General features: G+C 35.2%; 1 long non-coding RNA gene across 1 annotated transcript; it reads right to left on the bottom strand.

Moving 5' to 3' along the window:
* Positions 1-9,529: 9,529 nt before the first annotated feature.
* On the bottom strand, positions 9,530-11,810 carry LOC122197358 (uncharacterized). Its single transcript, XR_006190702.2, has 3 exons — positions 11,345-11,810; positions 10,093-10,761; positions 9,530-9,778 (listed from the first exon to the last, which is right to left on the bottom strand). It is a non-coding gene; the product is annotated as an uncharacterized LOC122197358 (long non-coding RNA).
* Between the last annotated feature and the right edge of the window lie 11,534 nt (positions 11,811-23,344).

Below are 23,344 nucleotides of genomic sequence, written 5' to 3'. Positions count from 1 at the left end.
AACTTTAGCAATCTAAACAAAAGTTGTAGAAAATGTTAAACTAAGAACGTCGATAAAAAGAACGCCCAAATCTGACTTCGTATGAGGAAGTTATGATTTTTCTAAGATTCGGCTTAGCAGTGTACAACCCGAAACTCGAATTGTAGTTCGAGCGGTTTTTGGCTTACGCGACCTAAATGAGAGTTGAAAATCTCATTAATAGGAACTCAACGGTAAAAAGATGGACGAAAACGGAGTTCGTATGAAGGAGTTACGAATTCTTCGCGGTCATTTAACAGTCTAAACGCCTCCTACTGTTAAATTTGAGATCGGTCAAGAGTTAGCCGACAGAGTCTAAACGAAAGTTGTAGATTTTGATTTTACCTACGCGTGGATATAAAGAACGTTGAAAACGGAGCTCGTATGCGAAAGTTATGATTTTTCTAAGTTTGAAGGCTGATACGCGATAGGGGGTGACGTGGCACCACCACAATTGGACACATGGCACCACCAGAAGGTTGCCACATGCACCAACTCGGCGAGTCATGACTTAGACTCGGCGATTCCATCAGATTTCTCCCCTATAAATAGAGGTGTCGGGTTCCCTCATTTCCTCACCCCTCAACCCTCTTCTTTCTCTCTCTAAACTCTCTCTCTAAGCTCCCTAACCCCCCTAAAAGCCTAGGTAAACCCCCTAGCACCCGAAGGAAGCCCCGAGGCTCCCGAAGTTCCGAGAAAAGAGCCTTTCGGCTCGGGAACGCTGCTCCAGCGAAGCCCGGTTTTCGAGAAAACCCGCTGTAAGTGAGCTACGCCTAACCCATCTTTAGTATAGCTTATGTTTTAATATAGTAACATTATTAGGAACTTATAATGAGTATTTGGGCTATTATTATGAGTTATATTGAGTGTTATTTAACGCTTATATAATAATAATAATAGTCAGACTATTAGTTTGTCGTGGTTATCGTTAGACTAAACCCTAGTGGTATTGATACTAGGTTTTATCGAAGGAAATTGTTTTGAGAGTATTGAAGCGCTGTTCGAGTGTTGAGTCACCACCTACTCAGGTGAGTGCATAGTCCCTTTCATCTTACACATAGATATCAAGTATTTTATATAAACTACGTGCTATGTGTGCATATTATCTGAATACTTGTTGTCTATGCTGGTTGAACGTTTTATACATGTTTTAAAGGATTTAAACTGTATACGTATTTTATATATACGAATCTATTGGGTATGATGATGGGTAGATGAATGATGAGAGATAGAAGATGACGTGAGTATACATTGGCAACTATAGACTTAGCGCCTATGGGACAAACACCGGTAGCTATGGACTTAGTACCTTTTAGACGTTGGTAGCTATGGATTTAGTACCTGTTGGGAATTGGTAGCTATGGACTTAGTACCTATTAGTTAGACGCTGGTAGCTAAGGATTTAGTACCTGTAGGAATTGGTAGCTATGGACTTAGTACCTGTTGAACATTGGTAGCTATGGACTTAGTACCTATTAGATAAAGACTGGTAGCTATGGATTTAGTACCCGATGAATAGACTATAGCAGCTATGGAATTAGTGCTTTATGAATGAACATTGGCAGCTATGGATTTAGTGTCAGTCCTATAACCCTGGAGGTAAGGGACTTCGGAATAAACGAATGCAGGATAGATGACTCTTAGGTTAAATCCTTAAAGAGTAAAGAAGATAATGGGGATGGGTAATTGGGTTGATTGCTTGATTGAACATAGTAATTATATTATTGTGGGTTGAAAACCCTATGTACTCACCAGGTTTCCCAACCTGACCCACTCAGTTTATGTATATCACAGGTGACGAAGTGAAGTGACATTACACTGAGAGATGTAAAAGAGATGTAGATCACTAGTGTAAATCATTGTAAGTTCTGTTTATGCTTATGTTTCGGTATTAACGATGACATCCCAAACATTTTAAAATGAAATAAATACGTTTCTTCAAAAATGTTTTAATAACGTATTTACCATGTTTTTTTGGGAACAAATTCCGCAACCTTTTTATAAAATGAAGTACTCTGATTTTTATAAAGCATAAACAAAATCGGTCTTTTCTGGCCGTGATTTTGGGGATGTCACAGTTATGTTGATATTGGTAGCTTGGGGAGCTAGTGGAGCAGCAATTCGGAGTCAGTGGTCAAGTAGCGGTCAAAGGGATTAGCAGCAGCAGTTCAGCAGTATCAGGTGAGTTTCCCTATGTGTGAATGGGTCTACGGCCACAATGTCGGCCCATGTAGATATGAGTAGAAGACCCGGGGGTTAGCCCTAGGCATCGTATGCTAGTATGTTGTTCAGGACGAGGTCCAATGTTAGCGGGCGGGTGCCCAAGGAATGGTTTATGTGATAGTTTATACTTGTTATCTGTGTGATACTTGTATGTGCCTGGTAGGGTGGTGAGTATGGGCGAGGTCCCGTACCTCACCAATAGCAGAGTGTGGATGGTGTTCCACATCTCATTAGCAGCAGATCAGGGGCGAGGCCCAAGTTAGGGAAAGAGTGAGTGCGGGCTGGGCCCATATCTCACTATCAGTAGGAGCATGGACGGGGATCCCTGGCTCATCAGTAAAGTTCGGTTGTTAGGACCGGAGGGTAGTCAGACACCCCAGAAACGTCTGACAGTATGTGATGATATGTTTGCATGCTGGCCTGTTATGTTATATGCGATAGAGGTAGTAGGAGGGGACCAGTCCCCAAGTTCGGTTGTTAGGACCGAAGGGTAGTTCAGACACCCCAGATATGTCTGATAATCTGTTACGTTATGATATGTGTATGTGATAGTAGTAGAGTTCGGTTGTTAGGACCGAAGGGTAGGTTAGACACCCCAGATATGTCTGATAATATGTTATGTTACGATATATGTGCTAGTAGCAGTAAGGGGTGAAATAGTCCCCAAGGATCGGTTGTTAGGACCGATGGGTAGTCAGCACCCCAAAATGGCTTGACACGGGTAGTCGGCACCCCAGAATGGCCGCACAGGTAGTCGGCACCCCAGAATGGCCGTACAGGGTAGTCAGGCACCCCAGAATAGCCTGGCAGTATGTATGTTGTATGTTTGCATGGTATGTGGTAGGGTGGGGAACTCACTAAGCTTCGTGCTTACGGTTTTCAGTTTTGGTTTCTAGTACTTCCGGTAGTGGATGATGGAGCTCGGGATGATCGCATGGCACACACCATATTTTAGACAGCCTGGGATGTAGTACTCTGATAATGAACATGTGTTTTGAAAACTATTACTTTGATTATGCTTTGAATCGACGATTTTACTTTAAGTAATATTTTATTAAAAGAAGTTTTTAGTCTTGAATTTTGGGACGTTACATAACACAACCAACCCTATATTCTTCCTTTGTTCCTCCTATTTCTTCGAAAAGTCTTGCACCACATCCAAGCGGACCCCCTGGTCAAAGGAAAATTCTAATGCATCGAAGAAGAACACTTCTTCAATTATTAGCATGGATATCTAGGATCTATAGGATCCCATGATCCTCATGCTTCAATCTCTAACAACGATCTTCTCCATGATGAACATGTTGACACAACAAGTGACTCTGTAAGAGGAAGATAATAGAATACTACTCAAGGAGGTGGAAAGGATAAGGGAAAACATCCGTAAACCCTAGGAGGCGACACCCTCAACGTTGCAACCTAGGATCCTGAATTTCGATAACACAGGATCCTTAGGGAAACGTCTAGACACTACAAATCCAACATCCGTTGCTACCCCAACTGGGGGCGTAATCCCTGTAATGTGTTTAAATCGAGTATTTAGAGCGAAATCAAGAACATAAAGCATTAAGAACACAGATGTAAATAAATTTTGTTTGGTTCATTGATTATGTCTGAACTACACAAGAACACAAGAGAGTAAACATACAGACTCCTATACTTATCCTATTTATAGGGTGATATAGACGCGTACAAAAAATACAAAAGGACTAAACATTTGAGCTTCAACCTCTAAAATTGCCTTACGTAATATATATTCGAAGTGTATGGCTTCGACATTGACACTAACCAAGCCTAAATGTACCTCGACACCTCACTACATATTTCGACCCTTACAATCTCCCCCTTAGTGAGAAGTGTCGAACTCATGTCATCATCATCTTCATGGCCTGGTGACGTACTCGGCGAACCTCCATATACTATATGAGCATCTTTCAGATTTCAGCTTTATCTTTTGCAGTATTCTTCTTGCAATTTACAATATGAACTAACAGGCTAGTATATTGAGAGTTCATGTACCTCTCCACATCACAAACTTGGAACAAATTTTTTTTCATCTTCCCATTCTTGTTTTTTCCAATAAAAACAACTCCCTAAGGTTTGTGAACAATCTCCTAATCATCATAGCCCTTGAGACTAACCTACCCTTTCAACATTGACTGAGAAGCAAAAGAAGAACCAACTTAAGAAGAGGAGCAAGTTCTGCTTTGAGATTCGTTTCAAGAGAAGAAATCATCTTTGAGATAGATTCCTGAGATATAGAAGATTATTGAGAAAGATCAATCTTCAACGTAGACTCTTTTAAGCTTCCCCAAAACTCCTCCAACTTTTAAAATACTTTAGAATCTTGGTCTGAGTTGGAATCTAGCTTGGTTGAGAACGAAGTGTGATACTCCAAAAGCTTCGTGACCGCATCAACAATGACATCAACCTTTCCATGAAGAATGGAGTAATTCTTCTCAATATTTTCCACCTCCTTCATCATCTCTAACTTCAGCTTAGCAACCTTGAGGTTTACAGAGTCCTCAACCTTCTTAACTTGCTCAACAAAACTATCATGCCGTTCTTTTGTAACATCATGAAGTTCCGTAACCTCATACTCAAAATTGTGAGCATGATTCTTTAAATGCTCTTCGTGTTTCTGCTCAATCTGCTCCATAATACTCTTGAGACGATTCTCTTGAGACCCGAGCATAATATCCACTTCCACCCCCAAAAACTGAGTTTTGACCCCCTATATCAGCTTGAATTTGTAACAATGAATTCAGCTTGTGATTGAGAATTTTTAAACTGTTTTTCCTGACATGAGCATGTTATTAGGAATATTATCTTTTTTAGGATCAAATTGAATTTCTGCAAAAGATACCATAATATCATCATCATGTTCATCTTCTTGAACTGCCTTTACTCCTTCGGTGAGAAGAGAAAAGGGTTGTAATAGGTTGATGTAAGACGTCAGAAAAAGTTGGTGAAATGTAAAAGTTGGTAATGAAGATGGGATTGGAGAAGAAGATGGTGGTAAAAAAGTTGAAGTATTAATGAGGGTGGTTTCGATGGTAGAAGATAGAATAAGTGAGGTATTAACAGTAGAGGTTTGAACAAATGATGTACCAGGAGCTTTGTTATTCTTCATCCCTTTACCCATAGTGACATTTGTGTCCATATCAGATATGTTCATAGGGATGCCCGAGGTTCGAACCTCCTCTGTAACAGACTCATCCCACAAAACATTAGGTGGTATGACATCTGCCTTCGCAGGGATGGTAATAGATGGAGATTCACTCAAATTAGTGGTTTTATCAATATTATACATGTTTACATTGCCACCAAGACTCCCAGTCTCCTCGAAAGTCAACTTAATTGGAGAGTCCCTTTGAGGTGTCTTGAAGCCAAATCCAACTTTATGACGAATGGGTGATCTTTCGCTGCCATTGTCAAGATCCGTTTCAACAACAACTTCGTCAAGTGGATCAGCCAGTTGTTTCTTCTTCTTCTTCTTCATGATCTTCTTAACTACTTCATGTGCTTTGCATTTCTTCTAAGTTGGTGATACTGGGATAGGAGCATCATGAATATGCACACCCCTTCTGTTAAGTTGGGGTTTACTTATTTTCTTTACCCCTTTCAAAATAGAACCCTCTTTTGGTGAAGAAAATGGCTCTTCATAAGCTTCTTTAATGATTGGTGGTTCAGGAGAACGATGAGGTCGATGAGCAGGCTTCTTTGTTTGTTTCAGAATACATGTCTTCAATGGAACAACCTACTAATAAATTTCCTTTTCAACATTTTCTTGAACAAATTTTGTTACCTCTTTCTCTACTTGCACAAGAATAGATTTAGGTTGTTCAGGCTTCTTCGGTTTCTTAGAGACTTTAACAACGTTCGATGTGCCTTCTGCCCCTTTTGGTAATAAAACCGTAACTTGAACATCTAGGTTAATAGTTTTCAAATAGAGAACAAGAATCAAATTGGAAGGATCGACTCTTTGTAACATGGCATCAGGAAATCAAGCCACAGTTGGAAACAAAATTGGATCATCAGTAACAATTTTTGGAGTCTGATACGTTGAAAAATCCGCCTTTGCATCCTCTGATGGAACCAAAATCCCCTCTTTCTCATAGACTTCCTTTAAATTCAAGTTCCAATACCTCGCACACAATACACCATTCGTGACATTTACATGAGAAATTCCTGTACCGAATTCTTCCCATAACTGAGTGACATAATCGACATTTAGATCATAGTAAAGACCTGCAATCATGGCATATATTTCCAACTTTTGTTTATCAAGCCCTAAATTTCGACCAGTCAAATATCTTTGAAAAATCCCAAATAAGAAGTTCCACACACAGGGCAAAGCCGAATTGCAAAAATGACTAATTTCGGTGAGTGGTGGTTGATAACCCATCTCATTGAACATGTAAGCAATATGTTTAGTCGTAACTTCATAGAACATACATGAATTTGGAAGTTTCATGATTTAAGCCAACTGCTTCTTGGTAAGCTTGTATAGTTTGTCATTCGTCAGTTGGAATGTCACCACTTTCATCGTCTAGTTAAACATTGTCGTTGATCCCGCCAGTGATAACCATGTCATAGGAATAGAGAATGAAGATAACATAACAATGGAAAGAACAGAGTGATTGAGGGAAACAATCAACACCTGTAACTGTTCAGGATACTACTTAACATCTGGTTGAACACGAAAATTCAAACTTTGAATCTTCATCAATGGCTGAGATGGTGCTTCTTCAGTGATGGTGTTGGATGGATCAACATGACCAGTTGGTGCCACCATGGTTAGGGTTCGTGAGAATTTGGTGAACAAACGATTATCTTAAAAGAATATTTAGGGAAAATTTGAACAGAGTGAATAAAGTCTTCAATTTAGTCCACCAAAATCCTTTTATAATCAACATAGAATTTGAATTTGAACTGTTAACCAATGAAAATCTGCCACGTGTAGCCTTGGGTATGGGGTCGGTTTCTAAAAAAGTCATCACATCAGAAAAAGTGATCATCACATTCTCTTAAAAACCGTTGAAAGATTGAACCATCACATTCACTGTCACACCTCAAAACCGATGGCGGAAACGTTCCGGGGCGGAGGATGTCATGTATATCGTAACCAATGTCCATAGTAAGCGTAATAAACACAACCATTATATTACATAGAAATATTTACATTGTTTGAAAACAAAGTGTTACAAGTGTTATATATATATATATATATATATATATATATATATATATATATATATATATATATATATGATCAAAAACTAAGACGAGTCTTCTATACGCTCCGTCTTCTCCAAAATATCGCGGTGTACCCGTCTAATGTGGACCTGAGAATACAAGCAGTTTGAAAATCAGCATAAAGCTGGTGAGTTCATAAGCGGTTCATTTTTGAAAAAGAATAAGTTTCCTTTGGTTTTCTGAAAAAGTTGTTATCCAAGAAAATTCCATATTTTCTTATAAAAACAGTTTAGTTATCATTCGTTACACAATTCGATTACGAGTTGTTATGTTATCCCAGGAAAATCTCTTATTTTCCTAATTGTTTAGTTATCCAATCGTTACACAATTCGATTTCGAGCCGTTATGTTTTCCCAGGAAAATCCCTTATTTTCCTAATAGTTTAGTTATCCATTCGTTACATAATGTACTAATATTTGGCATACTTGTAGTATTAGTTAGGTATTCTGATATCTTAGTTATCCTACACACGAATGTCAATTATCTACCATACTTAGCCGTATTTTCGAATATTTGGGTACACTCAGAAACGTACATGAACTGTATATTCGATGTTCTGGTGACTTCCAAAAGCGTACTATAGACGTATTTTCGAAGCTTTGTCGACATCCAAAGGCGTATGTTTTCGAAACTCAGTCGATGTCCAGAGGCGTACTTTCGAATTATTTCCGAAACTCTGGTGACACTCAAGGCGTACACTAACTGTATTTCCAAAGTCTTAGTGTCATCCAAAGGCGTTCTTTCGTATTCTTCTTTCGTATTCGTATTCGTTCTATTCCTAACTATACTTTCGTATTCGTTCTGTTCCTAACTATATTTTCGTATTCGTTCTGTTACTATTCGATGGCGTATCTTATTAGTATTAATCCTAGTTTAAGATTAGTATGAATCCTGTGTAAATTATAAAATGTAACATATTGCTGAGGAACCCCCGAAACATATGTTGTCGCCTTGATGAAATATTCTTAGACTAGGTCCCTTATGTTAGTTGTCTTAGGGACGTAAAGTGAGAATAACGAGAATGGGTAATTGAGTTATTATTGGTTGATGAAATTAAATTAATTATTTATTGTGGGTTGAAAACCCTATATGCTCACTAGGCTTCCAAGCCTGACCCACTCAGTTTTCTTTGCATTACAGGTAATGGAACAAAGGTATAAGTTGGTGGACTTGACGAGAGGTTTTGGATTATAGATCATTAGTTATAAATAACTGTTGTAAGGTCTATTTTATACTGTTTATGCTTTTGGTCTGTATCGGAACATGATATCCCGAGGTTTTATTATTTATTGATAATACGTTCTCTTTGAGAAACGTTTTGATAAATTTTATCATATTTTGTTTGGGAACAAATTCCGCAACTCTTTAAATCAAATGATTACTCTGAAATCATTTTAAAAACATAAATTAAACCGGTCTTTTCTGACCGTAAAATTGGGGATGTCACAATATTTTCTGTTTGTCAAAAAAAATGGGCAAAGGTGGTGGTCGTCAGTGATGTACGTGACCAGTATTGGTGATGATGGTGCAAGAAGATATGGTGAATAAGGGAGTGGGGATGCAAATGATTTTTTATATATATTAATAATATAAAAAGGATAAAACAATAAACAATGAATAAATAAATTAAAAAATAAATTATTAAGGGCAAAATAGTTTTTTATGTTAGACAGGGACCAACGACACAACAAGAACAAACTATTCAGATTGTCCGATTTTAAAAAAAGTTAGGACCAATCGTAAATTACTCCGAACCATAGTAACTATCCATGTATTAATAATATAAAAAGGATAAAAGAATAAACAAATTAAAAAATAAATTATTTAGGGCTAAATAGTTTTTTTTATGTTACACTGGACCAAGGACCAACGACATAACAGAAACAGACTATTACGATTGTCCGAATTAAAGAAAAAAAAGTTAGGCAACAAACATAAACAGACTATTACGATTGTCCGAATTAAAGAAAAAAAAGTTAGGCAACAAACGTAAATTACTGCGAACCATAGTAACTATCAATGTAAATAATTACATAATTTACTTTTTATTCTATGATAAAAAGCCAAGTGTTACAAAATTTAAAATAATATAATTAATGTAAACTAGTGTAGGTGTCCATGCTTTGCATAGGTTGGATGTGAATTAAATAGCAAAAACATATAATGCAATTTTAATAAAAAAAAAATAGACTCAATGAAAGTAAAATGCCTATTAAGTATCTCAATAACATTTGGATTCTTTTGAAGCTCACCTCCTTTAAATCCTGATACCAAGTGACTGCATACGAAGCAAAAATTTGTTTGTTTGAAGGTTATGCTCACCGAAATATAACCTTGTAAACAATTAAATTACCAAAATGGGTAAAAAGAAGAAGCTCTCAAGTGGGTTTACATCAAAAAACTTAAGAATTTGTGATATATATATATATATATATATATATATATATATATATATATATATATATATATATATATATATATATATATATATATATATATATATATATATATCAAATAACATAGTTTACATCTAGCCATATATTATTTCTTGATAACTTATAATTCATAAATTTATCAGTTCAAGGAACGTACCTCAAAATTCCCAGCAACACCAAACTTTAGCGGTCACAATTTCTAAGGTCTTTAATTTGCACGCTTATTAGGGGTGCAAACGAGCCGAGCCCGAGCCTAGTCAGGCTCGACTCGTGCTCGTTTAAGTTATGCGAGGCTCGAGCTCGAGCTCGGCTCGATTAGAGCTTCTTGTACTGAGCTCGGCTCGAGCTCGTAAATAATTATACAAGCTTGATTTAGGCTCGGGCTCGGCTCGTTTTTTGTCTGACGTGCCTAAATAAGCTTAAGCTCGGCTCGAGCTCGTTAAGAAGCTCGTTTACAAATACCCTAAATCCCTAATCCCGAAATATGTTTTTATTTTAATATAAAAAATAATAATAAATTATTTTATATAAAGGCTCGTTTAGGCTCGCGAGCCTAATCGAGCTTAGTGACATAGGCTCGAGCTCGAGCTAGTTTAATAAACGAGCTTAATATTAAGCCCGAGCTCGGCTCGGGCTCGTTTAAAATCGGTTTCGAGTCGAGCTTTTATCGATCCGATCCCGAGTAGCTCACGAGTAGCTTGGCTCGTTTGCACCCGTAACGCTTATAGTTCAATTTCCGTAAGATTTCTTCCTTTTTTTTTTTTTTACTTTCAGCTTGTATCGGGTACCTTTCTTCCACCGTAAGGCACAAAGGAAATTGCATCAACTGATAAATTGAGCAAATTATCAATTATAAATATGCTTATATAAAACATACACAATTTGTGATAAAATTGAATGTGTAAGCCTATAACAATCTACAGGTAAACATATCTACAATAGATAACTTAACAAAAACAATTATTGCATTCAAAAGATCAAATATGGATCAGAGGACCTACACACAATAAAATTCAAATTATGTTAACTTATTATCACCTAAAATTTAATGTGAAACACTTTTTCCAAAAAAATCAAATATATGTTGTGTATCATAAAAAAAATACCGATTTAGCCAAACAAAAATTACATCAAATAATAAATTTAAAACACGTCCACTCATGAAAATTATTATTCAAAAGCATCCGAAAATTTTAACATCATTTTTAGCCAACTAATCTACATTTAGTTATTTAACACTTGGCTTTGAAAATACCATTGAAAACGATCTTTTCATTTGTAGCTAAATTAGTTTGAATTTTATCCGATAAGTAATTCATATTTACAACTTTCTTGAAAGCAAACAGTTTTTCAACTCGAAAAAAAAATCCAAAAGCAAAGGCTCTTACATGAAGTCGAGCACCACTTACCGGGGCGTCGTCGTTCGATTTTAGAGAAGGGTGTGACCGTCGATCGATTTTAGACAGTCGAGTATACATGAAGTCGAACACCAGTCGATTGTCGAGTCGATTTTCTGCAAAACGAAGGTCGTAAAGACCGACGGAAGGGAGTCGGCAGGCGGAAGTCAACCGGCGGGCGGCGGACGGTGACTTTGTGTCTACGAAAACATAGAGAAACCAGTGGCTTCTTCAACCTCTGTTTCATCACCATCAGTCAATTTAAAGTTCGAATACACAAATAATAGCGGGGTGCAACGAACCGGAACTGTGTAGTAACCCAGCGGAAAAGGTGAGCGGTGGAGAAGGTGGAATACATTGAGAATTTAGAAGCTAATGATGGAGGCAGTGGATCAGTGGACAAAGTAACCTTGGTTGAGTTAAAAGCATCTTTATGAACAGTAACCCGGGTTAGGTACTGTTCATAAGGATGTTGTGATTTAATTATATCGTTAATTAATTGTCACACAGTTAAATCAAAAATATATAAAGGGGTGTTTGGCTTAGCTTTTCATATGCCTAAAGAACTTTTAGTAAAAGATCAAAGCCAAAAAATGTTTGGCAAAAAGCTTTTAAAAGCAACTTTTGAATTTTAGATAGAAGAAAAATCAACTTTTTAAAAAGTTTAAAAAAACCTGATTTTTTGTAACTTTTTAGAAAATAACTTTTAGCCTTTAACAATCAAAACCAAACACTCCCAAAATGTTCTAACGGGGTGAACAATGGAAGTGCACAAAATACAAGAAAAGATTCGCCTTTTGTGGTTTGAACAACACCCTAGGCCTTTACCGAACCCTTACCTTTCTGCCACATCTAGGTCCATAAATTTCTTAGCATATGTGTCGTATTGCAATTAAAGTTTTAAAGTAAAGAGTAAATTACATGTTCGTAATTAAGTAGGGATCAAGACATATGTTCGGTCTATATTTTAAAATTTTAATTTGGAATGTCTGTAGTTTGATTAAAAGTTATACACCTTATTCATTGTTAGTTTAAATTTAAATATTTCATCCCTTAGGAGACTTGAAATAACTATTGTACACTTTGTTATTCTTTTCCGATTTTGTTAAAGCTATTTATAAAATAAAAAAGAAAATAAAACTCCCCATCTTCTTCCCTTTTCTCACTTCGATCGACAAACCACAACAACCTTCATCAAAGCTTCCTTACTTGCTTTTGATATATTGATTTGCTGTAGATAGAGAACAAGGAAACACTAGCAGTTGTGGAGCGATCGTAATGAACATGTGGTTTCATAGGGTGGGTAATGTGGAGAAGATTGTGAGTATGTTTGAATTTTGTTGCAAGTTTGAAGGCTTCGAGAAGATAGCGATGATGGGGGCGCCGATGACGGGAATGGATGAGAAAGAAGAGACGAATGTATGACTGAGGAAATGGAAGGGATGTTCATTTATTATTATTATTATTTTAATTTGAAAATAATAAAAGAAATAAGAGAATATGAAAAAAAAATTAATAATGACAAAATAGTTATTGTATGTCAATACGGATGAAATATGTAAATTTAAAACAAATGAGGGACGGTCTTCTTTATTTTTCAAAAATAAAGACTAAACGTGTCTTTTGATACATTATGATGATTCGTGTAATTTAACAACGTTTAAAAGAAAATTAGAAAAACTAAAAGTATTCATCACTTGAGTCGGTTTAAAGTATAGATTTTGACAACTCATATCTTTCCCTCCTAAGTTACTTTGTGATCCATACAACTCCATTAGTGATTACCTTAATTACAATTGGCATAAAACAAATACTAGAGGCGTATGACCATGTTGGACGGTTGGAGTCATTATAAAGGATCTAATATAATTTCCAAAAAAATATAATTTTATTTTGATCTTGTACTTTTTTAATATTTAATCTAAAAAATTGAGAATATATATATATATATATATATATATATATATATATATATATATATATATATATATATATATATATATATATATATATATATATATATATATATATATATATATATAGGCTTAGGTTACTCTATTCTAACTAATTATTATTCGGATATCGTATGCTATGAGAATTACTATGAGAATAAGTTGTTTAGCAATGCGAACACGTTCATTCATACATAACTATTATCATTAACATATGTTTTTAGTAATTAAATCGTCTATAAGGTTATTATACACTTATTATTATTATTCTCATTTCTGTCAGAATGTTTGTCAGAATGTTTATTGAGTCGTATTCTGTCAGAATGAAAATTAGTGAAAAACAATGTGTGAGAACAAAAATAAATAATAATTAACGAGAATGCATGAAAATAACGATATTTTTGTAAGACTGCGTATTCCCATTGTTAAACTTATTATGTTAGTAATTCTCATAGCATATGATATCCACATAATAATTAGTTCGAATAGAATAACATAAGCATATATATATATATATATATATATATATATATATATATATATATATATATATATATATATATATATATATATATATATATAACGATATTTTTGTAAGGTTGCGTATTCCAATTGTTAAACAATTTATTATGTTAGTAATTCTCATACATATGATATCCACACAATAATTAGTTAGAATGCTTATATATATATATATATATATATATATATATATATATATATATATATATATATATATATATATATATATATATATATATATATATATATATATATATATATATATAGAGGGTTAAGTTCATGTGAGACGGCCTAATTTTGTGAGACCGTGAGACACATTTTTTTATTTTTTTTATTATTTTATTATTTTTGTTAATTATTCAAGTTCCGAAAATAATATTTAAAAAAAAAAAGAATTTTTGGATTTTTCCATTTATTTTGCATTTTAAAATTATTTTTTAGAATATGTACAGTGTAATATTCTACTAGAATATTTCATTTTTTTAAATTTTTTTTTATTATTTTTATTTTTTTTAGTTAATTGAAGTTCCGAAAATAATATTTAAAAAAAGAATTTTTAGATTTTTCCATTTATTTTGCATTTTAAAATTATTTTTTAGAATATGTCAGTGTAATATTCTATTAGAATATTTCACGTATTTTTCAAAAAAAATGGGATTTTTTTTTATTTTTTAGTTAATTCAAGTTCCGAAAATAATATTAAATTTTTTTTTGGATTTTTCCATTTATTTTTCATTTTAAAATTATTTTTAGATTTGGTTTCACAGTCTCACAAAATTAAAATGGTCTCAAATGAACCTGAACATATATATATATATATATATATATATATATATATATATATATATATATATATATATATATATATATATATATATATATATATATATATAACATGATCTTAAATGTAAATAAGTAATGTAGCATAAACGTAAAGATAAACATAAAGGTTAACGATAATGTAAATGAACGTAAATATAACGTAAAAGTTAACGATACAGTAAATATAAATGTTAACGATAACGATAACGTAAATGAGCATAAATGTGAAACGAAAACGTTAATGTAAAACGAATAATACATGTGTCTTCCCCTGAAAGTTTAAAGGTATAAAATGGGTCGTAAAACTCACCTTTGTAGCATGAAAAATGTTCGTTTCGGAAATCACGACTCGTTTCGTGATTTCTCGACTTTTTCTCGGGAGACTTTTTAGACAAAACGACTTCATAGGCTTGTAGATCTTCTTGCGAGGAGTCTACAAAAACTACTTTTTTACTTTGATTGGGGATGTTGGAATCATCTCCGGAAAACAAGACTGGCACGTGGCTAGCCGTGAAGCTCTTTCTCGTTCGAGCTCTAGTGGTCGGATATCACTGTCAGTCGTAGGTGCTTCCAGGCAGAGAGAGAGAGAGAGAGAGAGAGAGAGAGTAGATTGACCAGGTGATTGAGTGCAAATTATGGTTGATTTTGAGAGATCTCTTCTCTATATATCGTAAGTGGTGATGATGTCATCATCATGAAATTTATCACCTTGAAGAACATGCCTCGCTATCCATTTTAGTAAAAAAAAAAATTAAATACACCTATTGACTGTCCCAAGTGAGTTGAGTTCAAATATAAAAACGAAATTCCAAACCAATATACGAAACTAGGTGAAAACGACGTTCAAAGTTACTTTTTTATAAAATCCTAGTCCGACAGTTTTCGTGAATTCGCCTTAACTTCATGCTAAAAATAATGTAAAAGTAAAATCAAATATTAGGTATTAGTTTGAGTTCAAAAACATGCTCAAAAACACTTTACGAAATGTGTAACTATCCCATCTAAGCGATACAGAGTTTGTTTCCGGGAAAAAATCAGTTAAATATTGATTTAGAAACGTGAAAAAGGCATAACTTCTTCTTATTATCTCTGTTTTTGACATTCCTTATATCCATGCACTCATGAGAACATATACTATCGAATTTGATAATTATTGGTTTCCAAATATACTCAATGCATAGATTTTATTTTTTATTGCATTAAGTAGTACTTATTTTTTATGAATTGTGTTTTGTTCTATAGCGTTTGACATTAATTGGAGACAAAATTGTATTCCAAATGCATATTTGAGTATAATGACTTTAATTTCATTCAAAAGTAAAGAATACTATACAATAGGTCCTATTACAAGAGGGTTCGAAGTGGTTTCACCGGAAAACTTTGACCTATTTTTACCGTTTGTTACCTTCTCCCCGTGTTAAAAGAACTTTGTCCCGAAATTCAACTTGTAGACGGGACATTATTAAATAATTGGGGGTGTTTCCGCTTCATTTGATCTTCGTGTTCCCAAGTGAATTTTGGTTCTGATTGTGAGTTCTAGTGTACCTTCACAACATGAATACGACTTTGTTTCAAGAGTTTGGCCTCTTGCTCCATAATCTCCATTGGTTCTTCAATAAAGTGGAGTTACGTGTTCACTTGGATTTCATCAAATGGATTGCAAGAGTGTCATCAGATAGACACCTCTTAAGTTTCAATACATGGAAAATATTGTGCACCTTGTTTAGTTCTTGGGGCAGCTTCAATCGATAAGTAACAGGACCAATTTTGGCATCAATTTCAAAAGGTCATGTGTATCGGGGTCCAACTTTCCTTGTTTTCCGAACTAAACATTCCCTTTCTGGGTGATACCTTTAACATAACCATGTCTCCAACCTAGAATTTAAGAGTCTTACGTCTCACGTCAATGGAGCTCTTTTGAAGATCACATGCAACCTTCGATCGGTCCTTGATTTCGTGTATTATTTCTGGCCTAGTATGCAGTGCGTCATTCCCTTTCACTGGTTTCATGTATTATTTATGTTCTAGTATGTACTACGTTATTCGTATGCTTTTTATCCAGTTCGGTATCTTCGACCTCTGCCCAACATATTGGTTATCGACACTTTTGTCCATATAGAGCCTCGACTGGTACGAATTTGATGTTGGTGCGATAATTGTCATTATAGGAAAACCCAATCAACAATAATGAGTATCCCAATCATTTTTGAAATCTATCATGCAGGCTCGAAGCATATCATCTAGAGTTTGGATGGTTCGTTCACTTTGACCATCAGTTTGTGGATAGTAAGTCATGCTAATGTCTAAGAGATTTCCCAAGGATTTCTATACTAATTTCCAAAGTTGTGATGTGAATCTAATATTTCTGTCAGATATGGTAAAGAACAATACACCGTGCAATTTGACAATCTCGTTGAGAGACGTTTCGGTAATCATTTCCATCTTATTCATTTCTTTGATTGGTAGGAATAAGGCGGACTCTGTTAGTCGATCGACTACTACCTAAATTCTGTGAAACCCACTAGGCATTTTCAGTAGTTTGGTGATGAAGTCCATTGTGATTTGTTCCTGCTTCTACTTGGGTATCTTTGGTTATTGGAGTAATCTCGAGGGCTTCTGATGTTCTGCCTAGACCTTAGAGCAGGTTAGGCATTTACCCACATAAGCGGCAATTTCAGCTTTCATGTTCGGCCACCAATGTAATTTCTTCAAATCCAGGTGCATTTTGTCGGAGCCTTGATTAATAGAATACCTTGATCTGTGAGCTTTGTCCATGACTAAGATTCTAATATCACCAAAAATAGGTGTTAAGATCTGGTAAATGAGGTATTGTGTCTTGTCAACCTTAAGCTCAAATTGTTTATCCATACCTCGCAAGCCCTTATCCACAATGTTCTTTTTTTTCAGAGCATTGAGTGGGGCTTCACAGATTTGTGCAACAAGGTTGGAATTGATAGTCCTGGTTAACGCTCGTACCCATCGGCGTTTCAAGCATTCCTTTTGTCTCAAGGCATATGCTATATCGTTTTCCTATTCGGGATGATAACAAATCTCACATTCGTAATAATTTAGTAGCTCGACCCATCTTCATTGCCTCACATTTAATTTTTTTCATCAAAGATGTATTGAAGTCACTTGTGATCTGTAAAGATAGTACATTTTGTTTTGTACAAGTAGTGTCTCTAAGTTTCTAGGGAAAAAACTACAGCTCCCAATTCAAGGTCATGGGTAGTGTAGTTGTTCTCATGCACCTTGAGTTGTCAAGAATCATAATCACCCAACTTATCCTTTTTCATTAGTATGGAACCAATTCCTTTATGAGATGCGTTGCAATATACAACAAGGACTTTAGTTCCTTCAGGAAGTGATGGGATTTGTGCGCTATACATCATATGTTTTAATTTCTAGAATGTAGTTTCCTACTTTTCTTATCATTTGAATTTTACTTCCTTCTGCATTAATGTTGTGAGGGGTTTGGCTATCTTGGAGAAGTTCTCAATGAATATCCTGTAGTAGCTAATAAGGCCTAAGGATTAGCATGCCTCGGTTGGCATTTTTGGTGTTTCCTAATTCTTTATTGCTTCTATCTTTGAATGGACTACATGGATTCCCTTGATGTTCACCACATGCCCTAGGAAATATACTTCTCTAATCTAAAATTCACATTTAGAGAATTTGGTGTACAACTTCTTCTTTCTCAATAGTTATAATATTTGTTGCAAGTTTTGGTTATGTTCTTCTTTGGTTTGTGAGTTTATCAAAATATCATTGATGAATACAATCACAAATTTATCCAAGTACGGTTTGCAAACACGGTTCATGAGATCCATGAACACTGTTGGACCATTTGTTAGTCCAAAGGGCATAACCAAGAACTTGTAGTGAACATACTGAGTTCTGAATGTCGTCTTTGGGTTGCCTTTTCCCAATTTCATGAGTTGATGGTATCTGGATCTATCTTAATCGACTTAGTTTCAGGGGCTACCCCCGTAGCCAAATCGCCCTATCGTCTAGCACCCGCAGAGATGCAAGAATTGTCCGGTCAACTTAACGAACTACTCAGCGAGGGGTTTATTAGACCAAGCTTCTCACCCTGGGGAGCATCGGTCTTGTTCGTCAAGAAGAAAGACGGATCGTTTCATATGTGCATCGACTACAGGGAGCTCAACAAGCTTACCGTTAAGAATTGTTACCCTCTGCCTCGTATAGACGATTTGTTCGACCAACTGCAAGGGGCGAATTACTTTTCGAAGATAGATATGAGATCCGGGTATCACCAGTTGCGAGTGCTAGAGGAGGATGTCCCGAAGACAGCCTTCAGAACTCGTTACGGATACTACGAGTTTGTAGTGATGCCATTCGGATTGACTAATGCGCCCATAGTATTCATGAACTTAATGAATAGGGTATGTCGTCCTTACTTGGATCAGTTTGTCATTGTCTTCTTAGATGACATACTTATCTACTCTCGTAGTAAGGAAGAGCATAGTAAGCATCTACGTCAGATCTTGGAAACGTTACGAGCAAAAGATCTTGGAAACGTTACATCATTTTCCTCATTTCTTATCCATTTCAAGGCTAGAAACCCCATTTCTCTCTCAAGTATCATAATATCTTCATCCCGATCTTCCAAAAATGTAAGAATTCTTTCTCTTGATTTGTTGTTACATCTCTTCATCTATTGATTGTACATCATTTCATCCATGAAATCTCTTCATTTTGATAGATCTTCAAGTGTTCTTCATTTCACCAAGAACACCAAGAACACACACTAGTGTTCTTGGACCTTAAACACCTTTACAAGCTTCTTATAAGTAAGTACACAACTCTTAGCTTGTTATATGCTTGAATAATTTGTTAAACACTTAGAAAACATCAAGAAACTCAAGAACATATGGTGTTTACGGCCAAGGCAATCACCTTGGGCCGTAAACACTAATAAGTGGTGCATTTGTGCCACCACTCCTTCCTAAGGCTTAGACTCAAACCTAGAACACTTCCTAATGACTTGTAAAACCTTAAAACACAATTTGGTACAAAATACCACGAGTTTACGGACGTAAACTCATGGGGGTTTACCCTTTGGCCGTAAACTCATGTGATGTCACACCCCAAAACCATGAACGACGGAAACGTTCTGGGGCGGAGGACGTCATGTACAGTATCACAACAATGAATAATAGTAAACAAGAAAAAACATCATCCATTGCATTAATAATATAATTTCATACATGTGTGTTCTGTCAAGTTATATAGACACCAAAATATACATATCAAAATAAAAGATGAGTCTTGAACGAACTCCATCTTCTCAAAACCTGGCACCTGTACCTGTCTATTGGTGACCTAAGAATACAAGTTATTTTGAAAACGAGTATCAGCTTAAAGCTGGTGAGATCATAAGTATATTAATGTTTGTGTTTGTATGAAAGCATTTGTAAGATGTTTTGTACAATGTTTTGCAAAATGTTTGAACTCTCCTAGAAAACCCTATGTTTCCTACTAATGGTAGCCTTCTACCAAGGCATCTAGTGTCTGTGTGTATGTCTCTTGTAAGAGTGTATTTTCCCAAATCCGACTATCATTAACCAAAAATATAGCTTTTTACATTACCATGCATCGTGTGAATATTCACGAAGTGAATGTAATGGGAAAATATCATAGTACTATAGTATTTGTAATAAGTGACTACTGTTGTACTAACTACCTTAAAAAAAAGGCGTTTAAAGTAACATGTGATCGACCTGTATCCTGCTGCTGACTAGTAAAACAACGATGTAAGACGCCGTAAGAAATGACATTTGGCACCCGTAGACTTGCAAGTCCCACTGTAGCGAGCAACAAGGTGTAGGATAGTCAATCTAGTATAGATCTATATGCAAACTCATACGCTCCCCAATTAAGGAGATTTTGGATACAAAAACGGTCATGGCAGGAAGTGCCATGACCTGTTCAATGGTTCACATAACTGCATGAATGTACATGTAATGAATGTGCTACTGTAAAGTGTACTCTTTCTCTGTCTAGCATGTATGTACTGTAATGTTCTGTGTGTGCTAGCTGTAATGTGTGTTCTCTCTCTATCTAGCATGCATAGTAATGAACTGTGTGTGCTACTCATATTGACTCATGAATGAACGACTCATTGTATGTTTCATTGTTCTAGTAATAGTATTAGTATCTTCCTGTGCTACCCCTATGGTAGCTTACTAGTGATGTATGATCATGATTGTAAACCCTTGCTACCCAAAGGTATGGAACTGATTGAAAGAACTTTTATGTCTATATATGTATACATAATATAACTAATAGATAGATGACCTTCGGACGGATAACCGATGCCCTACAACCACATCCCAACGAGGAAAAGGAGATAAAGCGAGCTGGCCTTCCTAAGCCCTTTAGACATTACTTATATAACTATACATACATAGGCATGAATTTGATAATAAGTATAAAAGAGTTTAAGTAAAAGTATTTGACAAGTAAAAGAGTTTGTAAAACAGTTTGAAGCAAAACCGTTTGATAAACAGTTTGAACAGTAAGCAAACTACTGGTTTGGTAGTTATTAATCACATGTGATTGATATAATAACTATAAGTATTCAACTTGTATTCCCCCCATAAAAGCATTTAAAAACATTTAAACCATTGATTAAGGGGTATGAACTCACCTGTAGTGAGTGGTACAGATGAACTGAAGATGTAGAATTGCTAAGTGTCAAGTGAAGTCTTGAACACACTCTATGATCCTAGTTAACATATAATATCATATATATGTATCCAATTAGTCTTTAAACAACTAATAAACAAAGTCAAGACACCCTAGGTCATGCTAAACACCTTATACAAGTGTTATAAGTCCCAAGGATTTCATCTAAGTGTTGTAGGGAAAGGCTAGTGTGCTTGGGGTTCAAAGAAAACTCCATTAGGGAGTTTACGGTTTTGTGGCCACAACCAAAAGAGTTTACGGTCGTAAACCCTTGAGTTTACGGCCGTAAGCTCACACACTTTTGACCATTTTGTTGTTTGAAGCCTTAAAAGTCCCTAGAAGCTTTTCTACTTGAAGTATGTGACTAAGAAAGGAACTAGGGCACCATTTCACTCCTATTTGGAGTTTAATCTTCCTAAACCATTTTCCTTTGAGTTTACTACCGTAAACTCATAAGGTTTATTGTATTTTGGGGGTTTTCAAGTCCTTAGCTCTTCAAAGAACGGATCCATGTTAGTTACTAAGGCATAAGAAGGAATATGGGTCATTTATACATACTTTGGGGTGTTTACGGTTTTGGGAGATCCCCAGACCATAAACACATATAAATGAGAGATTTTGGTGCTTTTTATGTGTTAAACCCATCAAGGAAGGACTTGGACATGTTCCTAAGGCTTATGAAGGACTAAGGCACCCTTTGGCACCTTTACTTGGTGTTTACGGTTCAAGAACTTCTTGAACCGTGAACACCTTGTTCTTTGTGTTCTTGGGACATTTTCTTGATGTAAAGATGTATAACAAGCTTTATAAGACTCTAGGATAGAAATACTTACTATATGGAAGCTTGAAATGAGCTAAAAGTCCAAGAACACTAGTGTGTGTTCTTGGTGTTCTTGGTGAAAATGGAAGAATCAACCTTTTGGAATGATTTCATGGTTAGAAGAGTGTTGAAACACTAGATTAAGCCAGATAATCACTTAAGAAAGCTAGAATCACCTACTAGTTTGAAGATCTTGAAAATCTTTTGGATGATACTTGAGAGAGAAATGGGTTTGAATCTTGAGATTTTGGAAAAAGTGTAAATAATGACAAGTTCTCATATATATACTCCCAAACTTAGGGTTTTTGGCCGAAAATATTTTATTCAGGCAGTAAACTCTAATTTCTTAGAGTTTTGGAATAACAGTGTTGCATAATAACCCTAGTGCATCCTCTCTCCTGATATCTCTAAAGTGTAAATTCTGAAATACTTAAACTTATTCTAAAAAGTCTAAAAATTAACAGCAACTGTTCTGACTTCTATTGACTTAATATGTTTGTACAGAATAGAAATTTCGGGTTGTCACATGTGATGCTTCCATGTTGGCCATAAACTCCTTGGTGAGGCCATACTTCCCTTAGATGCAACCCTTTGGTACTTCTAGCACTTGAATTAAAGTGTTTTCCATGTCCTAGGGTGTCTTTACTTGCTTAATTAGTTGTTAAATCACTAATTAGATACATATATGTGTCATTATATGTTAAATAGGATCCGTGTGTGTGCTCAAGTCTTCACTTGACACTTAGCATCCTATACCACTCGTTCATCCAACCCACTCACTAAAGGTGAGTTCATACCCATTAATCTACTTTTTAAATGACTTTAAATGCTTTTATGGGGGGATACAAGTTGAAACATTATAATTATTATATCAATCACATGTTATTAATAACCACCAAACAATGGATTTGCTATACTGTTAGCTGTTTTATCAATCAAACTACTTCAAAATGTTCATCAAACACTTTAACATGTTAAACTCCTTATCAAATTTGTTCTTACGTGACAAACCTTTTTCCTTTAACTCTTTTATACTTATATATTGTCAAAACCATATCTACTTCATATATATAGTTATATAAGTAAGGTTTAAAGGACTTAGGACTGATAACACACTTTATTTCATGTTCCTTGTTTGGTTGTGGACTTACAGTACCTTGTTGTTTGTCCAAGTGTCGTTTGATC

Source organism: Lactuca sativa, chromosome 4 (assembly GCF_002870075.4).
Source record: "Lactuca sativa cultivar Salinas chromosome 4, Lsat_Salinas_v11, whole genome shotgun sequence".
In the NCBI taxonomy this organism is placed as follows: Eukaryota; Viridiplantae; Streptophyta; class Magnoliopsida; order Asterales; family Asteraceae; genus Lactuca; species Lactuca sativa.
The sequence above is the reverse complement of the archived record's forward strand: the minus strand, read 5'-3'. Positions and strand labels throughout refer to the sequence as shown.